A 21,085-nucleotide genomic window follows, 5' to 3' on the forward strand; every position below is an offset into this window, starting at 1 on the left:
AAGAATATAATAAACTATCTTAGATGGAGATTAACTAATTAGGGCCCTTTTTTATTAAGAACGTTTCGATTTAAAAATTGTATCGTTCCCATTTTGCCAATAGCAACAGCACGGCGATGAACATGTAAATTGCATTGCTGGGTTTTTGCTAGTGCAATTGGTATTTTCCAGAATTACAATTGTTGGCCTGCATCTTTTTTTGTTTTGTTTGCGTTTCTATGCTTTGTCCCTTTTTGGTGAGGATTGGTATGGCTATGGGGAGGAGGAGGCCATTATTAGAATTTGGGGGTGTATTTAAATCATTTTAAATACACCCCTGAGTTCTACTCTGCAGGTTGCAACAATTTGTAATCACCAATCAAGTTCTCTTAAGGGCCAGTTCACTCTTGGGGTGCTTTGGTGGGTAGTGTTTCTGCTCTTTGCTGATAGCCGGTATTCAGCAAAGCACTGCGGTAAATCCTTGCAGTGCCTGTGATGTGCGTATATCGCAAAAGTGCACTGCGTGCAACATTTTGCTGGCAGTTAGAGCGCCATTCTCATTCTCTGGAATGAGACCGAAAAACGCAATCACTGCAACATGGAGCCACAATTGCTTAGTAGAAATGCAATCACACTCCATAGGCGATTGCGATTTGCCTTTTGCGATCCCAGTGTTGAACCGGCCTAAGGGGGACCAGCTGGATCCCAATTATTTATCAGGTGGTCGTTGTGTTCCCCGACTTTGCACTTGAGGGTGTAAGAATGGTACGCCTTAAGACCACCTATCCTATCTTCCCTCTCCAAAACGCCATCCTCTATTCCTCACTCACTCCCATCCCCTAACCTGCCCTAATAGAGTCTACCTTACCATGGTGGGCCGGCTTACAATCCTATTGGCCAAAATGTGATTTAGTTTTAGCCAACTGGATTAGCCAAAGGACTCTGTTAAAAAAAGAATATAATAAACGATCTTAGATGGAGATTAACTAATTAGGGCCCTTTTTTATTAAGCACGTTTCGATTTAAAAATTGTATCGTTCCCATGTTGCCCTTAGCAACAGCACGGCGATGAACATGTAAATTGCATTGCTGGGTTTTTGCTAGTGCAATTGGTAGTTCCCAGAATTACAATTGTTGGCCTGCATCTTTTTTTTGTTTTGTTTGCGTTTCTATGCTTTGTACCTTTTTGGTGAGGATTGGTATGGCTATGGGGAGGAGGAGGCCATTATTAGAATTTGGGGGTATATTTAAATCATTTTAAATATGCCCCTGAGTTCTACTCTGCAGGTTGCAACAATTTGTAATCACCAATAAAGTTCTCTTAAGGGCCAGTTCACACTTGGGGTGCTTTAATAAGTGGTTTTTCTGCTCTTTGCTGATAGTCGGTATTCAGCAAAGCACTGCGGTAAATCCTTGCAGTGCCTGTGATGTGTGTAAATCGCAAAAGTGCACTACGTGCAACATTTTGCTGGCAGTTAGAACACCATTCTCATTCTCTGGAATGAGACCGAAAAACGCAATCACTGCAACATGGAGCCACAATTGCTTAGTAGAAATGCAATCACACTCCGTAGGCGATTGTGATTTGCCTTTTGCGATCCCAGTGTTGAACCCGGCCTAAGGGGGACCAGCTGGATCCCAATTATTTATCAGGTGGTCGTGTTCCCCGACTTTGCACTTGAGGGTGTAAGAGTGGTACCCTTTAAGTCCACCTATCCCTCTCTTCCCTCTCCAAAACACTATACTCTATTCCTCTCTCACTCCCATCACCTAACCAGCCCTAATAAAGTCTACCTTACCATGGTGGGCCGGCTTACAATCCTATTTGCCAAAATGTGATTTACTTTTAGCCAACTGGATTAGCCAAAGGACTCTGTTAAAAAAAGAATATAATAAACTATCTTAGATGGAGATTAACTAATTAGGGCCCTTTTTTATTAAGCACATTCCGATTTAAAAATGGTATCGTTCCCATTTTGCCAATAGCAACAGCACGGCGATGAACATGCACATTGCATTGCCGGGTTTTTGCTAGTGCAATTGGTATTTTCCAGAATTACAATTGTTGGTCTGCATCTTTTTTTGTTTTTTGTTGCGTTTCTATGCTTTATACCTTTTTGGTGAGGATTGGTATGGCTATGGGGAGGAGGACGCCATTATTAGAATTTGGGGGTGTATTTAAATCATTTTACATACACCCCTGAGTTCTACTCTGCAGGTTGCAACAATTTGTAATCACCAATCAAGTTCTCTTAAGGGCCAGTTCACTCTTAGGGTGCTTTGGTGGGTAGTGTTTCTGCTCTTTGCTGATAGCCGGTATTCAGCAAAGCACTGCGGTAAATCCTTGCAGTGCCTGTGATGTGCGTAAATCGCAAAAGTGCACTGCGTGCAACATTTTGCTGGCAGTTAGAACACCATTCTCATTCTCTGGAATGAGACCGAAAAACGCAATCACTGCAACATGGAGCCACAGTTGCTTAGTAGAAATGCAATCATACTCCGTAGGCGATTGTGATTTGCCTTTGTGTTGAACCCGGCCTAAGGGGGACCAGCTGGATCCCAATTAATTATCAGGTGGTCGTTGTGTTCCCCAACTTTGCACTTGAGGGTGTAAGAGTGGTACCCTTTAAGACCACCTATCCCCCTCTTCCCTCTCCAAAACACTATACTCTATTCCTCTCTCACTCCCATCACCTAACCCGCCCTAATAGAGTCTACCTTACCATGGTGGGCCGGCTTACAATCCTATTTGCCAAAATGTGATTTACTTTTAGCCAACTGGATTAGCCAAAGGACTCTGTTAAAAAAAGAATATAATAAACTATCTTAGATGGAGATTAACTAATTAGGGCCCTTTTTTATTAAGCACATTTCGATTTAAAAATTGTATCGTTCCCATTTTGCCAATAGCAACAGCACGGCGATGAACATGCACATTGCATTGCCGGGTTTTTGCTAGTGCAATTGGTATTTTCCAGAATTACAATTGTTGGCCTGCATCTTTTTTTGTTTTGTTTGCGTTTCTATGCTTTGTCCCTTTTTGGTGAGGATTGGTATGGCTATGGGGAGGAGGAGGCCATTATTAGAATTTGGGGGTGTATTTAAATCATTTTAAATACACCCCTGAGTTCTACTCTGCAGGTTGCAACAATTTGTAATCACCAATCAAGTTCTCTTAAGGGCCAGTTCACTCTTGGGGTGCTTTGGTGGGTAGTGTTTCTGCTCTTTGCTGATAGCCGGTATTCAGCAAAGCACTGCGGTAAATCCTTGCAGTGCCTGTGATGTGCGTATATCGCAAAAGTGCACTGCGTGCAACATTTTGCTGGCAGTTAGAGCGCCATTCTCATTCTCTGGAATGAGACCGAAAAACGCAATCACTGCAACATGGAGCCACAATTGCTTAGTAGAAATACAATCACACTCCATAGGCGATTGCGATTTGCCTTTTGCGATCCCAGTGTTGAACCGGCCTAAGGGGGACCAGCTGGATCCCAATTATTTATCAGGTGGTCGTTGTGTTCCCCGACTTTGCACTTGAGGGTGTAAGAGTGGTACCCTTTAAGACCACCTATCCCCCTCTTCCCTCTCCAAAACGCTATACTCTATTCCTCTCTCACTCCCATCACCTAACCCGCCCTAATAGAGTCTACCTTACCATGCTGGGCCGGCTTACAATCCTATTTGCCAAAATGTGATTTAGTTTTAGCCAACTGGATTAGCCAAAGGACTCTGTTAAAAAAAGAATATAATAAACTCTCTTAGATGGAGATTAACTAATTAGCGCCCTTTTTTATTAAGAACGTTTCGATTTAAAAATTCTATCATTCCCATTTTGCCAATAGCAACAGCACGGCGATGAACATGTAAATTGCATTGCCGGGTTTTTGCTAGTGCAATTGGTATTTTCCAGAATTACAATTGTTGGCCTGCATCTTTTTTTGTTTTGTTTGCGTTTCTATGCTTTGTCCCTTTTTGGTGAGGATTGGTATGGCTATGGGGAGGAGGAGGCCGTTATTAGAATTTGGGGGTGTATTTAAATCATTTTAAATACACCCCTGACTTCTACTCTGCAGGTTGCAACAATTTGTAATCATCAATCAAGTTCTCTTAAGGGCCAGTTCACTCTTGGGGTGCTTTAATAAGTAGTTTTTCTGCTCATTGCTGATAGCCGGTATTCAGCAAAGCACTGCGGTAAATCCTTGCAGTGCCTGTGATGTGTGTAAATCGCAAAAGTGCACTGCGTGCAACATTTTGCTGGCAGTTAGAACACCATTCTCATTCTCTGGAATGAGACCGAAAAACGCAATCACTGCAACATGGAGCCACAATTGCTTAGTAGAAATGCAATCACACTCCGTAGGCGATTGTGATTTGCCTTTTGCGATCCCAGTGTTGAACCCGGCCTAAGGGGGACCAGCTGGATACCAATTATTTATCAGGTGGTCGTGTTCCCCGACTTTGCACTTAAGGGTGTAAGAGTGGTACCCTTTAAGTCCACCTATCCCTCTCTTCCCTCTCCAAAACACTATACTCTATTCCTCTCTCACTCCCATCACCTAACCCGCCCTAATAGAGTCTACCTTACCATGGTGGGCCGGCTTACAATCCTATTTGCCAAAATGTGATTTACTTTTAGCCAACTGGATTAGCCAAAGGACTCTGTTAAAAAAAGAATATAATAAACTATCTTAGATGGAGATTAACTAATTAGGGCCCTTTTTTATTAAGCACATTTCGATTTAAAAATTGTATCGTTCCCATTTTGCCAATAGCAACAGTACGGCGATGAACATGCACATTGCATTGCCGGGTTTTTGCTAGTGCAATTGGTATTTTCCAGAATTACAATTGTTGGCCTGCATCTTTTTTTGTTTTGTTTGCGTTTCTATGCTTTGTCCCTTTTTGGTGAGGATTGGTATGGCTATGGGGAGGAGGAGGCCATTATTAGAATTTGGGGGTGTATTTAAATCATTTTAAATACACCCCTGAGTTCTACTCTGCAGGTTGCAACAATTTGTAATCACCAATAAAGTTCTCTTAAGGGCCAGTTCACTCTTGGGGTGCTTTGGTGGGTAGTGTTTCTGCTCTTTGCTGATAGCCGGTATTCAGCAAAGCACTGCGGTAAATCCTTGCAGTGCCTGTGATGTGCGTATATCGCAAAAGTGCACTGCGTGCAACATTTTGCTGGCAGTTAGAGCGCCATTCTCATTCTCTGGAATGAGACCGAAAAACGCAATCACTGCAACATGGAGCCACAATTGCTTAGTAGAAATGCAATCACACTCCATAGGCGATTGCGATTTGCCTTTTGCGATCCCAGTGTTGAACCGGCCTAAGGGGGACCAGCTGGATCCCAATTATTTATCAGGTGGTTGTTGTGTTCCCCGACTTTGCACTTGAGGGTGTAAGAGTGGTACCCTTTAAGTCCACCTATCTCCCCATCTTCCCTCTCCAAAACACTATACTCTATTCCTCTCTCACTCCCATCACCTAACCCGCCCTAATAGAGTCTACCTTACCATGGTGGGCCGGCTTACAATCCTATTTGCCAAAATGTGATTTACTTTTAGCCAACTGGATTAGCCAAAGGACTCTGTTAAAAAAAGAATATAATAAACTATCTTAGATGGAGATTAACTAATTAGGGCCCTTTTTTATTAAGCACATTTCGATTTAAAAATTGTATCGTTCCCATTTTGCCAATAGCAACAGCACGGCGATGAACATGCACATTGCATTGCCGGGTTTTTGCTAGTGCAATTGGTATTTTCCAGAATTACAATTGTTGGCCTGCATCTTTTTTTGTTTTGTTTGCGTTTCTATGCTTTGTCCCTTTTTGGTGAGGATTGGTATGGCTATGGGGAGGAGGAGGCCATTATTAGAATTTGGGGGTGTATTTAAATCATTTTAAATACACCCCTGAGTTCTACTCTGCAGGTTGCAACAATTTGTAATCACCAATCAAGTTCTCTTAAGGGCCAGTTCACTCTTGGGGTGCTTTGGTGGGTAGTGTTTCTGCTCTTTGCTGATAGCCGGTATTCAGCAAAGCACTGCGGTAAATCCTTGCAGTGCCTGTGATGTGCGTATATCGCAAAAGTGCACTGCGTGCAACATTTTGCTGGCAGTTAGAGCGCCATTCTCATTCTCTGGAATGAGACCGAAAAACGCAATCACTGCAACATGGAGCCACAATTGCTTAGTAGAAATGCAATCACACTCCATAGGCGATTGCGATTTGCCTTTTGCGATCCCAGTGTTGAACCGGCCTAAGGGGGACCAGCTGGATCCCAATTATTTATCAGGTGGTCGTTGTGTTCCCCGACTTTGCACTTGAGGGTGTAAGAGTGGTACCCTTTAAGACCACCTATCCCCCTCTTCCCTCTCCAAAACGCTATACTCTATTCCTCTCTCACTCCCATCACCTAACCCGCCCTAATAGAGTCTACCTTACCATGCTGGGCCGGCTTACAATCCTATTTGCCAAAATGTGATTTAGTTTTAGCCAACTGGATTAGCCAAAGGACTCTGTTAAAAAAAGAATATAATAAACTCTCTTAGATGGAGATTAACTAATTAGCGCCCTTTTTTATTAAGAACGTTTCCATTTAAAAATTGTATCATTCCCATTTTGCCAATAGCAACAGCACGGCGATGAACATGTAAATTGCATTGCCGGGTTTTTGCTAGTGCAATTGGTATTTTCCAGAATTACAATTGTTGGCCTGCATCTTTTTTTGTTTTGTTTGCGTTTCTATGCTTTGTCCCTTTTTGGTGAGGATTGGTATGGCTATGGGGAGGAGGAGGCCATTATTAGAATTTGGGGGTGTATTTAAATCATTTTAAATACACCCCTGACTTCTACTCTGCAGGTTGCAACAATTTGTAATCATCAATCAAGTTCTCTTAAGGGCCAGTTCACTCTTGGGGTGCTTTAATAAGTAGTTTTTCTGCTCATTGCTGATAGCCGGTATTCAGCAAAGCACTGCGGTAAATCCTTGCAGTGCCTGTGATGTGTGTAAATCGCAAAAGTGCACTGCGTGCAACATTTTGCTGGCAGTTAGAACACCATTCTCATTCTCTGGAATGAGACCGAAAAACGCAATCACTGCAACATGGAGCCACAATTGCTTAGTAGAAATGCAATCACACTCCGTAGGCGATTGTGATTTGCCTTTTGCGATCCCAGTGTTGAACCCGGCCTAAGGGGGACCAGCTGGATACCAATTATTTATCAGGTGGTCGTGTTCCCCGACTTTGCACTTAAGGGTGTAAGAGTGGTACCCTTTAAGTCCACCTATCCCTCTCTTCCCTCTCCAAAACACTATACTCTATTCCTCTCTCACTCCCATCACCTAACCCGCCCTAATAGAGTCTACCTTACCATGGTGGGCCGGCTTACAATCCTATTTGCCAAAATGTGATTTACTTTTAGCCAACTGGATTAGCCAAAGGACTCTGTTAAAAAAAGAATATAATAAACTATCTTAGATGGAGATTAACTAATTAGGGCCCTTTTTTATTAAGCACATTTCGATTTAAAAATTGTATCGTTCCCATTTTGCCAATAGCAACAGTACGGCGATGAACATGCACATTGCATTGCCGGGTTTTTGCTAGTGCAATTGGTATTTTCCAGAATTACAATTGTTGGCCTGCATCTTTTTTTGTTTTGTTTGCGTTTCTATGCTTTGTCCCTTTTTGGTGAGGATTGGTATGGCTATGGGGAGGAGGAGGCCATTATTAGAATTTGGGGGTGTATTTAAATCATTTTAAATACACCCCTGAGTTCTACTCTGCAGGTTGCAACAATTTGTAATCACCAATCAAGTTCTCTTAAGGGCCAGTTCACTCTTAGGGTGCTTTGGTGGGTAGTGTTTCTGCTCTTTGCTGATAGCCGGTATTCAGCAAAGCACTGCGGTAAATCCTTGCAGTGCCTGTGATGTGCGTAAATCGCAAAAGTGCACTGCGTGCAACATTTTGCTGGCAGTTAGAACACCATTCTCATTCTCTGGAATGAGACCGAAAAACGCAATCACTGCAACATGGAGCCACAGTTGCTTAGTAGAAATGCAATCATACTCCGTAGGCGATTGTGATTTGCCTTTGTGTTGAACCCGGCCTAAGGGGGACCAGCTGGATCCCAATTAATTATCAGGTGGTCGTTGTGTTCCCCAACTTTGCACTTGAGGGTGTAAGAGTGGTACCGTTTAAGACCACCTATCCCCCTCTTCCCTCTCCAAAACACTATACTCTATTCCTCTCTCACTCCCATCACCTAACCCGCCCTAATAGAGTCTACCTTACCATGGTGGGCCGGCTTACAATCCTATTGGCCAAAATGTGATTTACTTTTAGCCAACTGGATTAGCCAAAGGACTCTGTTAAAAAAAAAATATAATAAACTATCTTAGATGGAGATTAACTAATTAGGGCCCTTTTTTATTAAGAACGTTTCGATTCAAAAATTGTATCGTTCCCATTTTGCCAATAGCAACAGCACGGCGATGAACATGTAAATTGCATTGCCGGGTTTTTGCTAGTGCAATTGGTATTTTCCAGAATTAAAATTGTTGGCCTGCATCTTTTTTTGTTTTGTTTGCGTTTCTATGCTTTGTCCCTTTTTGGTGAGGATTGGAATGGCTATGGGGAGGAGGAGGCCATTATTAGAATTTGGGGGTGTATTTAAATCATTTTAAATACACCCCTGAGTTCTACTCTGCAGGTTGCAACAATTTGTAATCACCAATCAAGTTCTCTTAAGGGCCAGTTCACTCTTGGGGTGCTTTAATAAGTAGTTTTTCTGCTCATTGCTGATAGCCGGTATTCAGCAAAGCACTGTGGTAAATCCTTGCAGTGCCTGTGATGTGCTTAAATCGCAAAAGTGCACTGCGTGCAACATTTTGCTGGCAGTTAGAACACCATTCTCATTATCTGGAATGAGACCGAAAAACGCAATCACTGCAACATGGAGCCACAGTTGCTTAGTAGAAATGCAATCATACTCCCTAGGCGATTGTGATTTGCCTTTTGCGATCCCAGTGTTGAACCCGGCCTAAGGGGGACGAGCTGGATCCCAATTAATTATCAGGTGGTCGTTGTGTTCCCCAACTTTGCACTTGAGGGTGTAAGAGTGGTACCCTTTAAGACCACCTATCCCCCTCTTCCCTCTCCAAAACACTATACTCTATTCCTCTCTCACTCCCATCACCTAACCCGCCCTAATAGAGTCTACCTTACCATGGTGGGCCGGCTTACAATCCTATTTGCCAAAATGTGATTTACTTTTAGCCAACTGGATTAGCCAAAGGACTCTGTTAAAAAAAGAATATAATAAACTATCTTAGATGGAGATTAACTAATTAGGGCCCTTTTTTATTAAGAACGTTTCGATTTAAAAATTGTATCGTTCTCATTTTGCCAATAGCAACAGCACGGCGATGAACATGTAAATTGCATTGCCGGGTTTTTTCTAGTGCAATTGGTATTTTCCAGAATTACAATTGTTGGTCTGCATCTTTTTTTGTTTTTTTTGCGTTTCTATGCTTTATACCTTTTTGGTGAGGATGGGTATGGCTATGGGGAGGAGGAGGCCATTATTAGAATTTGGGGGTGTATTTAAATCATTTTAAATACACCCCTGAGTTCTACTCTGCAGGTTGCAACAATTTGTAATCACCAATCAAGTTCTCTTAAGGGCCAGTTCACTCTTGGGGTGCTTTAATAAGTAGTTTTTCTGCTCATTGCTGATAGCCGGTATTCAGCAAAGCACTGTGGTAAATCCTTGCAGTGCCTGTGATGTGCTTAAATCGCAAAAGTGCACTGCGTGCAACATTTTGCTGGCAGTTAGAACACCATTCTCATTATCTGGAATGAGACCGAAAAACGCAATCACTGCAACATGGAGCCACAGTTGCTTAGTAGAAATGCAATCATACTCCCTAGGCGATTGTGATTTGCCTTTTGCGATCCCAGTGTTGAACCCGGCCTAAGGGGGACCAGCTGGATCCCAATTAATTATCAGGTGGTCGTTGTGTTCCCCAACTTTGCACTTGAGGGTGTAAGAGTGGTACCCTTTAAGACCACCTATCCCCCTCTTCCCTCTCCAAAACACTATACTCTATTCCTCTCTCACTCCCATCACCTAACCCGCCCTAATAGAGTCTACCTTACCATGGTGGGCCGGCTTACAATCCTATTTGCCAAAATGTGATTTACTTTTAGCCAACTGGATTAGCCAAAGGACTCTGTTAAAAAAAGAATATAATAAACTATCTTAGATGGAGATTAACTAATTAGGGCCCTTTTTTATTAAGAACGTTTCGATTTAAAAATTGTATCGTTCTCATTTTGCCAATAGCAACAACACGGCGATGAACATGTAAATTGCATTGCCGGGTTTTTGCTAGTGCAATTGGTATTTTCCAGAATTACAATTGTTGGTCTGCATCTTTTTTTGTTTTTTTTTGCGTTTCTATGCTTTATAACTTTTTGGTGAGGATGGGTATGGCTATGGGGAGGAGGAGGCCATTATTAGAATTTGGGGGTGTATTTAAATCATTTTAAATACACCCCTGAGTTCTACTCTGCAGGTTGCAACAATTTGTAATCACCAATCAAGTTCTCTTAAGGGCCAGTTCACTCTTAGGGTGCTTTGGTGGGTAGTGTTTCTGCTCTTTGCTGATAGCCTGTATTCAGCAAAGCACTGCGGTAAATCCTTGCAGTGCCTGTGATGTGCGTGAATCGCAAAAGTGCACTGCGTGCAATATTTTGCTGGCAGTTAGAACACCATTCTCATTCTCTGGAATGAGACCGAAAAACGCAATCACTGCAACATGGAGCCACAGTTGCTTAGTAGAAATGCAATCACACTCCGTAGGCGATTGTGATTTGCCTTTTGCGATCCCAGTGTTGAACCCGGCCTAAGGGGGACCAGCTGGATCCCAATTATTTATCAGGTGGTCGTTGTGTTCCCCGACTTTGCACTTGAGGGTGTAAGAGTGGTACCCTTTAAGACAACCTATCCCCCTCTTCCCTCTCCAAAACGCTATACTCTATTCCTCTCTCACTCCCATCACCTAACCCGCCCTAATAGAGTCTGCCTTACCATGGTGGGCCGGCTTACAATCCTATTTGCCAAAATGTGATTTAGTTTTAGCCAACTGGATTATCCAAAGGACTCTGTTAAAAAAAGAAGATAATAAACTCTCTTAGATGGAGATTAACTAATTAGCGCCCTTTTTTATTAAGCACGTTTCAATTTAAAAATTGTATCGTTCCCATTTTTCCAATAGCAACAGCACGGCGATGAACATGTAAATTGCATTGCCGGGTTTTTGCTAGTGCAATTGGTATTTTCCAGAATTACAATTGTTGGCCTGCATTTTTTTTTGTTTTGTTTGCGTTTCTATGCTTTGTACCTTTTTGGTGAGGATTGGTATGGCTATGGGGAGGAGGAGGCCATTATTAGAATTTGGGGGTATATTTAAATCATTTTAAATACGCCCCTGAGTTCTACTCTGCAGGTTGCAACAATTTGTAATCACCAATCAAGTTCTCTTAAGGGCCAGTTCACTCTTAGGGTGCTTTGGTGGGTAGTGTTTCTGCTCTTTGCTGATAGCCGGTATTCAGCAAAGCACTGCAGTAAATCCTTGCAGTGCCTGTGATGTGCGTAAATCGCAAAAGTGCACTGCGTGCAACATTTTGCTGGCAGTTAGAACACCATTCTCATTCTCTGGAATGAGACCGAAAAACGCAATCACTGCAACATGGAGCCACAGTTGCTTAGTAGAAATGCAATCACACTCCGTAGGCGATTGTGATTTGCCTTTTGCGATCCCAGTGTTGAAGCGGCCTAAGGGGGACCAGCTGGATCCCAATTATTTATCAGGTGGTCGTTGTGTTCCCCGACTTTGCACTTGAGGGTGTAAGAGTGGTACCCTTTAAGACCACCTATCCCCCTCTTCCGTCTCCAAAACGCTATACTCTATTCCTCTCTCACTCCCATCACCTAACCCGCCCTAATAGAGTCTACCTTACCATGGTGGGCCGGCTTACAATCCTATTTGCCAAAATGTGATTTAGTTTTAGCCAACTGGATTAGCCAAAGGACTCTGTTAAAAAAAGAAGATAATAAACTCTCTTAGATGGAGATTAACTAATTAGCGCCCTTTTTTATTAAGCACGTTTCAATTTAAAAATTGTATCGTTCCCATTTTTCCAATAGCAACAGCACGGCGATGAACATGTAAATTGCATTGCCGGGTTTTTGCTAGTGCAATTGGTATTTTCCAGAATTACAATTGTTGGCCTGCATTTTTTTTGTTTTGTTTGCGTTTCTATGCTTTGTACCTTTTTGGTGAGGATTGGTATGGCTATGGGGAGGAGGAGGCCATTATTAGAATTTGGGGGTATATTTAAATCATTTTAAATACACCCCTGAGTTCTACTCTGCAGGTTGCAACAATTTGTAATCACCAATAAAGTTCTCTTAAGGGCCAGTTCACACTTGGGGTGCTTTAATAAGTGGTTTTTCTGCTCTTTGCTGATAGTCGGTATTCAGCAAAGCACTGCGGTAAATCCTTGCAGTGCCTGTGATGTGTGTAAATCGCAAAAGTGCACTACGTGCAACATTTTGCTGGCAGTTAGAACACCATTCTCATTCTCTGGAATGAGACCGAAAAACGCAATCACTGCAACATGGAGCCACAGTTGCTTAGTAGAAATGCAATCATACTCCGTAGGCGATTGTGATTTGCCTTTGTGTTGAACCCGGCCTAAGGGGGACCAGCTGGATCCCAATTAATTATCAGGTGGTCGTTGTGTTCCCCAACTTTGCACTTGAGGGTGTAAGAGTGGTACCGTTTAAGACCACCTATCCCCCTCTTCCCTCTCCAAAACACTATACTCTATTCCTCTCTCACTCCCATCACCTAACCCGCCCTAATAGAGTCTACCTTACCATGGTGGGCCGGCTTACAATCCTATTGGCCAAAATGTGATTTACTTTTAGCCAACTGGATTAGCCAAAGGACTCTGTTAAAAAAAGAATATAATAAACTATCTTAGATGGAGATTAACTAATTAGGGCCCTTTTTTATTAAGAACGTTTCGATTTAAAAATTGTATCGTTCTCATTTTGCCAATAGCAACAGCACGGCGATGAACATGTAAATTGCATTGCCGGTTTTTTTCTAGTGCAATTGGTATTTTCCAGAATTACAATTGTTGGTCTGCATCTTTTTTTGTTTTTTTTGCGTTTCTATGCTTTATACCTTTTTGGTGAGGATGGGTATGGCAATGGGGAGGAGGAGGCCATTATTAGAATTTGGGGGTGTATTTAAATCATTTTAAATACACCCCTGAGTTCTACTCTGCAGGTTGCAACAATTTGTAATCACCAATCAAGTTCTCTTAAGGGCCAGTTCACTCTTGGGGTGCTTTAATAAGTAGTTTTTCTGCTCATTGCTGATAGCCGGTATTCAGCAAAGCACTGTGGTAAATCCTTGCAGTGCCTGTGATGTGCTTAAATTGCAAAAGTGCACTGCGTGCAACATTTTGCTGGCAGTTAGAACACCATTCTCATTATCTGGAATGAGACCGAAAAACGCAATCACTGCAACATGGAGCCACAGTTGCTTAGTAGAAATGCAATCATACTCCCTAGGCGATTGTGATTTGCCTTTTGCGATCCCAGTGTTGAACCCGGCCTAAGGGGGACCAGCTGGATCCCAATTAATTATCAGGTGGGCGTTGTGTTCCCCAACTTTGCACTTGAGGGTGTAAGAGTGGTACCCTTTAAGACCACCTATCCCCCTCTTCCCTCTCCAAAACACTATACTCTATTCCTCTCTCACTCCCATCACCTAACCCGCCCTAATAGAGTCTACCTTACCATGGTGGGCCGGCTTACAATCCTATTTGCCAAAATGTGATTTACTTTTAGCCAACTGGATTAGCCAAAGGACTCTGTTAAAAAAAGAATATAATAAACTATCTTAGATGGAGATTAACTAATTAGGGCCCTTTTTTATTAAGAACGTTTCGATTTAAAAATTGTATCGTTCTCATTTTGCCAATAGCAACAACACGGCGATGCACATGTAAATTGCATTGCCGGGTTTTTGCTAGTGCAATTGGTATTTTCCAGAATTACAATTGTTGGTCTGCATCTTTTTTTGTTTTTTTTTGCGTTTCTATGCTTTATAACTTTTTGGTGAGGATGGGTATGGCTATGGGGAGGAGGAGGCCATTATTAGAATTTGGGGGTGTATTTAAATCATTTTAAATACACCCCTGAGTTCTACTCTGCAGGTTGCAACAATTTGTAATCACCAATCAAGTTCTCCTAAGGGCCAGTTCACTCTTAGGGTGCTTTGGTGGGTAGTGTTTCTGCTCTTTGCTGATAGCCTGTATTCAGCAAAGCACTGCGGTAAATCCTTGCAGTGCCTGTGATGTGCGTGAATCGCAAAAGTGCACTGCGTGCAACATTTTGCTGGCAGTTAGAACACCATTCTCATTCTCTGGAATGAGACCGAAAAACGCAATCACTGCAACATGGAGCCACAGTTGCTTAGTAGAAATGCAATCACACTCCGTAGGCGATTGTGATTTGCCTTTTGCGATCCCAGTGTTGAACCCGGCCTAAGGGGGACCAGCTGGATCCCAATTATTTATCAGGTGGTCGTTGTGTTCCCCGACTTTGCACTTGAGGGTGTAAGAGTGGTACCCTTTAAGACAACCTATCCCCCTCTTCCCTCTCCAAAACGCTATACTCTATTCCTCTCTCACTCCCATCACCTAACCCGCCCTAATAGAGTCTGCCTTACCATGGTGGGCCGGCTTACAATCCTATTTGCCAAAATGTGATTTAGTTTTAGCCAACTGGATTATCCAAAGGACTCTGTTAAAAAAAGAAGATAATAAACTCTCTTAGATGGAGATTAACTAATTAGCGCCCTTTTTTATTAAGCACGTTTCAATTTAAAAATTGTATCGTTCCCATTTTTCCAATAGCAACAGCACGGCGATGAACATGTAAATTGCATTGCCGGGTTTTTGCTAGTGCAATTGGTATTTTCCAGAATTACAATTGTTGGCCTGCATTTTTTTTGTTTTGTTTGCGTTTCTATGCTTTGTACCTTTTTGGTGAGGATTGGTATGGCTATGGGGAGGAGGAGGCCATTATTAGAATTTGGGGGTATATTTAAATCATTTTAAATACGCCCCTGAGTTCTACTCTGCAGGTTGCAACAATTTGTAATCACCAATCAAGTTCTCTTAAGGGCCAGTTCACTCTTAGGGTGCTTTGGTGGGTAGTGTTTCTGCTCTTTGCTGATAGCCGGTATTCAGCAAAGCACTGCAGTAAATCCTTGCAGTGCCTGTGATGTGCGTAAATCGCAAAAGTGCACTGCGTGCAACATTTTGCTGGCAGTTAGAACACCATTCTCATTCTCTGGAATGAGACCGAAAAACGCAATCACTGCAACATGGAGCCACAGTTGCTTAGTAGAAATGCAATCACACTCCGTAGGCGATTGTGATTTGCCTTTTGCGATCCCAGTGTTGAAGCGGCCTAAGGGGGACCAGCTGGATCCCAATTATTTATCAGGTGGTCGTTGTGTTCCCCGACTTTGCACTTGAGGGTGTAAGAGTGGTACCCTTTAAGACCACCTATCCCCCTCTTCCGTCTCCAAAACGCTATACTCTATTCCTCTCTCACTCCCATCACCTAACCCGCCCTAATAGAGTCTACCTTACCATGGTGGGCCGGCTTACAATCCTATTTGCCAAAATGTGATTTAGTTTTAGCCAACTGGATTAGCCAAAGGACTCTGTTAAAAAAAGAAGATAATAAACTCTCTTAGATGGAGATTAACTAATTAGCGCCCTTTTTTATTAAGCACGTTTCAATTTAAAAATTGTATCGTTCCCATTTTTCCAATAGCAACAGCACGGCGATGAACATGTAAATTGCATTGCCGGGTTTTTGCTAGTGCAATTGGTATTTTCCAGAATTACAATTGTTGGCCTGCATTTTTTTTGTTTTGTTTGCGTTTCTATGCTTTGTACCTTTTTGGTGAGGATTGGTATGGCTATGGGGAGGAGGAGGCCATTATTAGAATTTGGGGGTATATTTAAATCATTTTAAATACACCCCTGAGTTCTACTCTGCAGGTTGCAACAATTTGTAATCACCAATAAAGTTCTCTTAAGGGCCAGTTCACACTTGGGGTGCTTTAATAAGTGGTTTTTCTGCTCTTTGCTGATAGTCGGTATTCAGCAAAGCACTGCGGTAAATCCTTGCAGTGCCTGTGATGTGTGTAAATCGCAAAAGTGCACTACGTGCAACATTTTGCTGGCAGTTAGAACACCATTCTCATTCTCTGGAATGAGACCGAAAAACGCAATCACTGCAACATGGAGCCACAGTTGCTTAGTAGAAATGCAATCATACTCCGTAGGCGATTGTGATTTGCCTTTGTGTTGAACCCGGCCTAAGGGGGACCAGCTGGATCCCAATTAATTATCAGGTGGTCGTTGTGTTCCCCAACTTTGCACTTGAGGGTGTAAGAGTGGTACCGTTTAAGACCACCTATCCCCCTCTTCCCTCTCCAAAACACTATACTCTATTCCTCTCTCACTCCCATCACCTAACCCGCCCTAATAGAGTCTACCTTACCATGGTGGGCCGGCTTACAATCCTATTGGCCAAAATGTGATTTACTTTTAGCCAACTGGATTAGCCAAAGGACTCTGTTAAAAAAAGAATATAATAAACTATCTTAGATGGAGATTAACTAATTAGGGCCCTTTTTTATTAAGAACGTTTCGATTTAAAAATTGTATCGTTCTCATTTTGCCAATAGCAACAGCACGGCGATGAACATGTAAATTGCATTGCCGGGTTTTTTCTAGTGCAATTGGTATTTTCCAGAATTACAATTGTTGGTCTGCATCTTTTTTTGTTTTTTTTGCGTTTCTATGCTTTATACCTTTTTGGTGAGGATGGGTATGGCAATGGGGAGGAGGAGGCCATTATTAGAATTTGGGGGTGTATTTAAATCATTTTAAATACACCCCTGAGTTCTACTCTGCAGGTTGCAACAATTTGTAATCACCAATCAAGTTCTCTTAAGGGCCAGTTCACTCTTGGGGTGCTTTAATAAGTAGTTTTTCTGCTCATTGCTGATAGCCGGTATTCAGCAAAGCACTGTGGTAAATCCTTGCAGTGCCTGTGATGTGCTTAAATTGCAAAAGTGCACTGCGTGCAACATTTTGCTGGCAGTTAGAACACCATTCTCATTATCTGGAATGAGACCGAAAAACGCAATCACTGCAACATGGAGCCACAGTTGCTTAGTAGAAATGCAATCATACTCCCTAGGCGATTGTGATTTGCCTTTTGCGATCCCAGTGTTGAACCCGGCCTAAGGGGGACCAGCTGGATCCCAATTAATTATCAGGTGGGCGTTGTGTTCCCCAACTTTGCACTTGAGGGTGTAAGAGTGGTACCCTTTAAGACCACCTATCCCCCTCTTCCCTCTCCAAAACACTATACTCTATTCCTCTCTCACTCCCATCACCTAACCCGCCCTAATAGAGTCTACCTTACCATGGTGGGCCGGCTTACAATCCTATTTGCCAAAATGTGATTTACTTTTAGCCAACTGGATTAGCCAAAGGACTCTGTTAAAAAAAGAATATAATAAACTATCTTAGATGGAGATTAACTAATTAGGGCCCTTTTTTATTAAGAACGTTTCGATTTAAAAATTGTATCGTTCTCATTTTGCCAATAGCAACAACACGGCGATGCACATGTAAATTGCATTGCCGGGTTTTTGCTAGTGCAATTGGTATTTTCCAGAATTACAATTGTTGGTCTGCATCTTTTTTTGTTTTTTTTTGCGTTTCTATGCTTTATAACTTTTTGGTGAGGATGGGTATGGCTATGGGGAGGAGGAGGCCATTATTAGAATTTGGGGGTGTATTTAAATCATTTTAAATACACCCCTGAGTTCTACTCTGCAGGTTGCAACAATTTGTAATCACCAATCAAGTTCTCCTAAGGGCCAGTTCACTCTTAGGGTGCTTTGGTGGGTAGTGTTTCTGCTCTTTGCTGATAGCCTGTATTCAGCAAAGCACTGCGGTAAATCCTTGCAGTGCCTGTGATGTGCGTGAATCGCAAAAGTGCACTGCGTGCAACATTTTGCTGGCAGTTAGAACACCATTCTCATTCTCTGGAATGAGACCGAAAAACGCAATCACTGCAACATGGAGCCACAGTTGCTTAGTAGAAATGCAATCACACTCCGTAGGCGATTGTGATTTGCCTTTTGCGATCCCAGTGTTGAACCCGGCCTAAGGGGGACCAGCTGGATCCCAATTATTTATCAGGTGGTCGTTGTGTTCCCCGACTTTGCACTTGAGGGTGTAAGAGTGGTACCCTTTAAGTCCACCTATCCCCCTCTTCCCTCTCCAAAACACTATACTCTATTCCTCTCTCACTCCCATCACCTAACCCGCCCTAATAGAGTCTACCTTACCATGGTGGGCCGGCTTACAATCCTATTTGCCAAAATATGATTTACTTTTAGCCAACTGGATTAGCCAAAGGACTCTGTTAAAAAAAGAATATAATAAACTATCTTAGATGGAGATTAACTAATTAGGGCCCTTTTTTATTAAGAACGTTTCGATTTAAAAATTGTATCGTTCCCATTTTGCCAATAGCAACAGCACGGCGATGAACATGTAAATTGCATTGCTGGGTTTTTGCTAGTGCAATTGGTATTTTCCAGAATTACAATTGTTGGCCTGCATCTTTTTTTGTTTTGTTTGCGTTTCTATGCTTTGTCCCTTTTTGGTGAGGATTGGTATGGCTATGGGGAGGAGGAGGCCATTATTAGAATTTGGGGGTGTATTTAAATCATTTTAAATACACCCCTGAGTTCTACTCTGCAGGTTGCAACAATTTGTAATCACCAATCAAGTTCTCTTAAGGGCCAGTTCACTCTTGGGGTGCTTTGGTGGGTAGTGTTTCTGCTCTTTGCTGATAGCCGGTATTCAGCAAAGCACTGCGGTAAATCCTTGCAGTGCCTGTGATGTGCGTATATCGCAAAAGTGCACTGCGTGCAACATTTTGCTGGCAGTTAGAACACCATTCTCATTCTCTGGAATGAGACCGAAAAACGCAATCACTGCAACATGGAGCCACAGTTGCTTAGTAGAAATGCAATCACACTCCGTAGGCGATTGTGATTTGCCTTTTGCGATCCCAGTGTTGAAGCGGCCTAAGGGGGACCAGCTGGATCCCAATTATTTATCAGGTGGTCGTTGTGTTCCCCGACTTTGCACTTGAGGGTGTAAGAGTGGTACCCTTTAAGACCACCTATCCCCCTCTTCCCTCTCCAAAACGCTATACTCTATTCCTCTCTCACTCCCATCACCTAACCCGCCCTAATAGAGTCTACCTTACCATGGTGGGCCGGCTTACAATCCTATTTGCCAAAATGTGATTTAGTTTTAGCCAACTGGATTATGCAAAGGACTCTGTTAAAAAAAGAAGATAATAAACTCTCTTAGATGTAGATTAACTAATTAGCGCCCTTTTTTATTAAGCACGTTTCAATTTAAAAATTGTATCGTTCCCATTTTTCCAATAGCAACAGCACGGCGATGAACATGTAAATTGCATTGCCGGGTTTTTGCTAGTGCAATTGGTATTTTCCAGAATTACAATTGTTGGCCTGCATTTTTTTTGTTTTGTTTGCGTTTCTATGCTTTGTACCTTTTTGGTGAGGATTGGTATGGCTATGGGGAGGAGGAGGCCATTATTAGAATTTGGGGGTATATTTAAATCATTTTAAATACGCCCCTGAGTTCTACTCTGCAGGTTGCAACAATTTGTAATCACCAATCAAGTTCTCTTAAGGGCCAGTTCACACTTGGGGTGCTTTAATAAGTGGTTTTTCTGCTCTTTGCTGATAGTCGGTATTCAGCAAAGCACTGCGGTAAATCCTTGCAGTGCCTGTGATGTGTGTAAATCGCAAAAGTGCACTACGTGCAACATTTTGCTGGCAGTTAGAACACCATTCTCATTCTCTGGAATGAGACCGAAAAACGCAATCACTGCAACATGGAGCCACAATTGCTTAGTAGAAATGCAATCACACTCCGTAGGCGATTGTGATTTGCCTTTTGCGATCCCAGTGTTGAACCCGGCCTAAGGGGGACCAGCTGGATCCCAATTATTTATCAGGTGGTCGTTGTGTTCCCCGACTTTGCACTTGAGGGTGTAAGAGTGGTACCTTTTAAGTCCACCTATCCCTCTCTTCCCTCTCCAAAACACTATACTCTATTCCTCTCTCACTCCCATCACCTAACCAGCCCTAATAAAGTCTACCTTACCATGGTGGGCCGGCTTACAATCCTATTTGCCAAAATGTGATTTACTTTTAGCCAACTGGATTAGCCAAAGGACTCTGTTAAAAAAAGAATATAATAAACTATCTTAGATGGAGATTAACTAATTAGGGCCCTTTTTTATTAAGCACATTCCGATTTAAAAATTGTATCGTTCCCATTTTGCCAATAGCAACAGCACGGCGATGAACATGCACATTGCATTGCCGGGTTTTTGCTAGTGCAATTGGTATTTTCCAGAATTACAATTGTTGGTCTGCATCTTTTTTTGTTTTTTGTTGCGTTTCTATGCTTTATACCTTTTTGGTGAGGATTGGTATGGCTATGGGGAGGAGGACGCCATTATTAGAATTTGGGGGTGTATTTAAATCATTTTACATACACCCCTGAGTTCTACTCTGCAGGTTGCAACAATTTGTAATCACCAATCAAGTTCTCTTAAGGGCCAGTTCACTCTTAGGGTGCTTTGGTGGGTAGTGTTTCTGCTCTTTGCTGATAGCCGGTATTCAGCAAAGCACTGCGGTAAATCCTTGCAGTGCCTGTGATGTGCGTAAATCGCAAAAGTGCACTGCGTGCAACATTTTGCTGGCAGTTAGAACACCATTCTCATTCTCTGGAATGAGACCGAAAAACGCAATCACTGCAACATGGAGCCACAGTTGCTTAGTAGAAATGCAATCAT

This window comes from Hyperolius riggenbachi, chromosome 9, assembly GCF_040937935.1.
Source record: "Hyperolius riggenbachi isolate aHypRig1 chromosome 9, aHypRig1.pri, whole genome shotgun sequence".
Lineage (NCBI taxonomy): Eukaryota > Metazoa > Chordata > Amphibia > Anura > Hyperoliidae > Hyperolius > Hyperolius riggenbachi.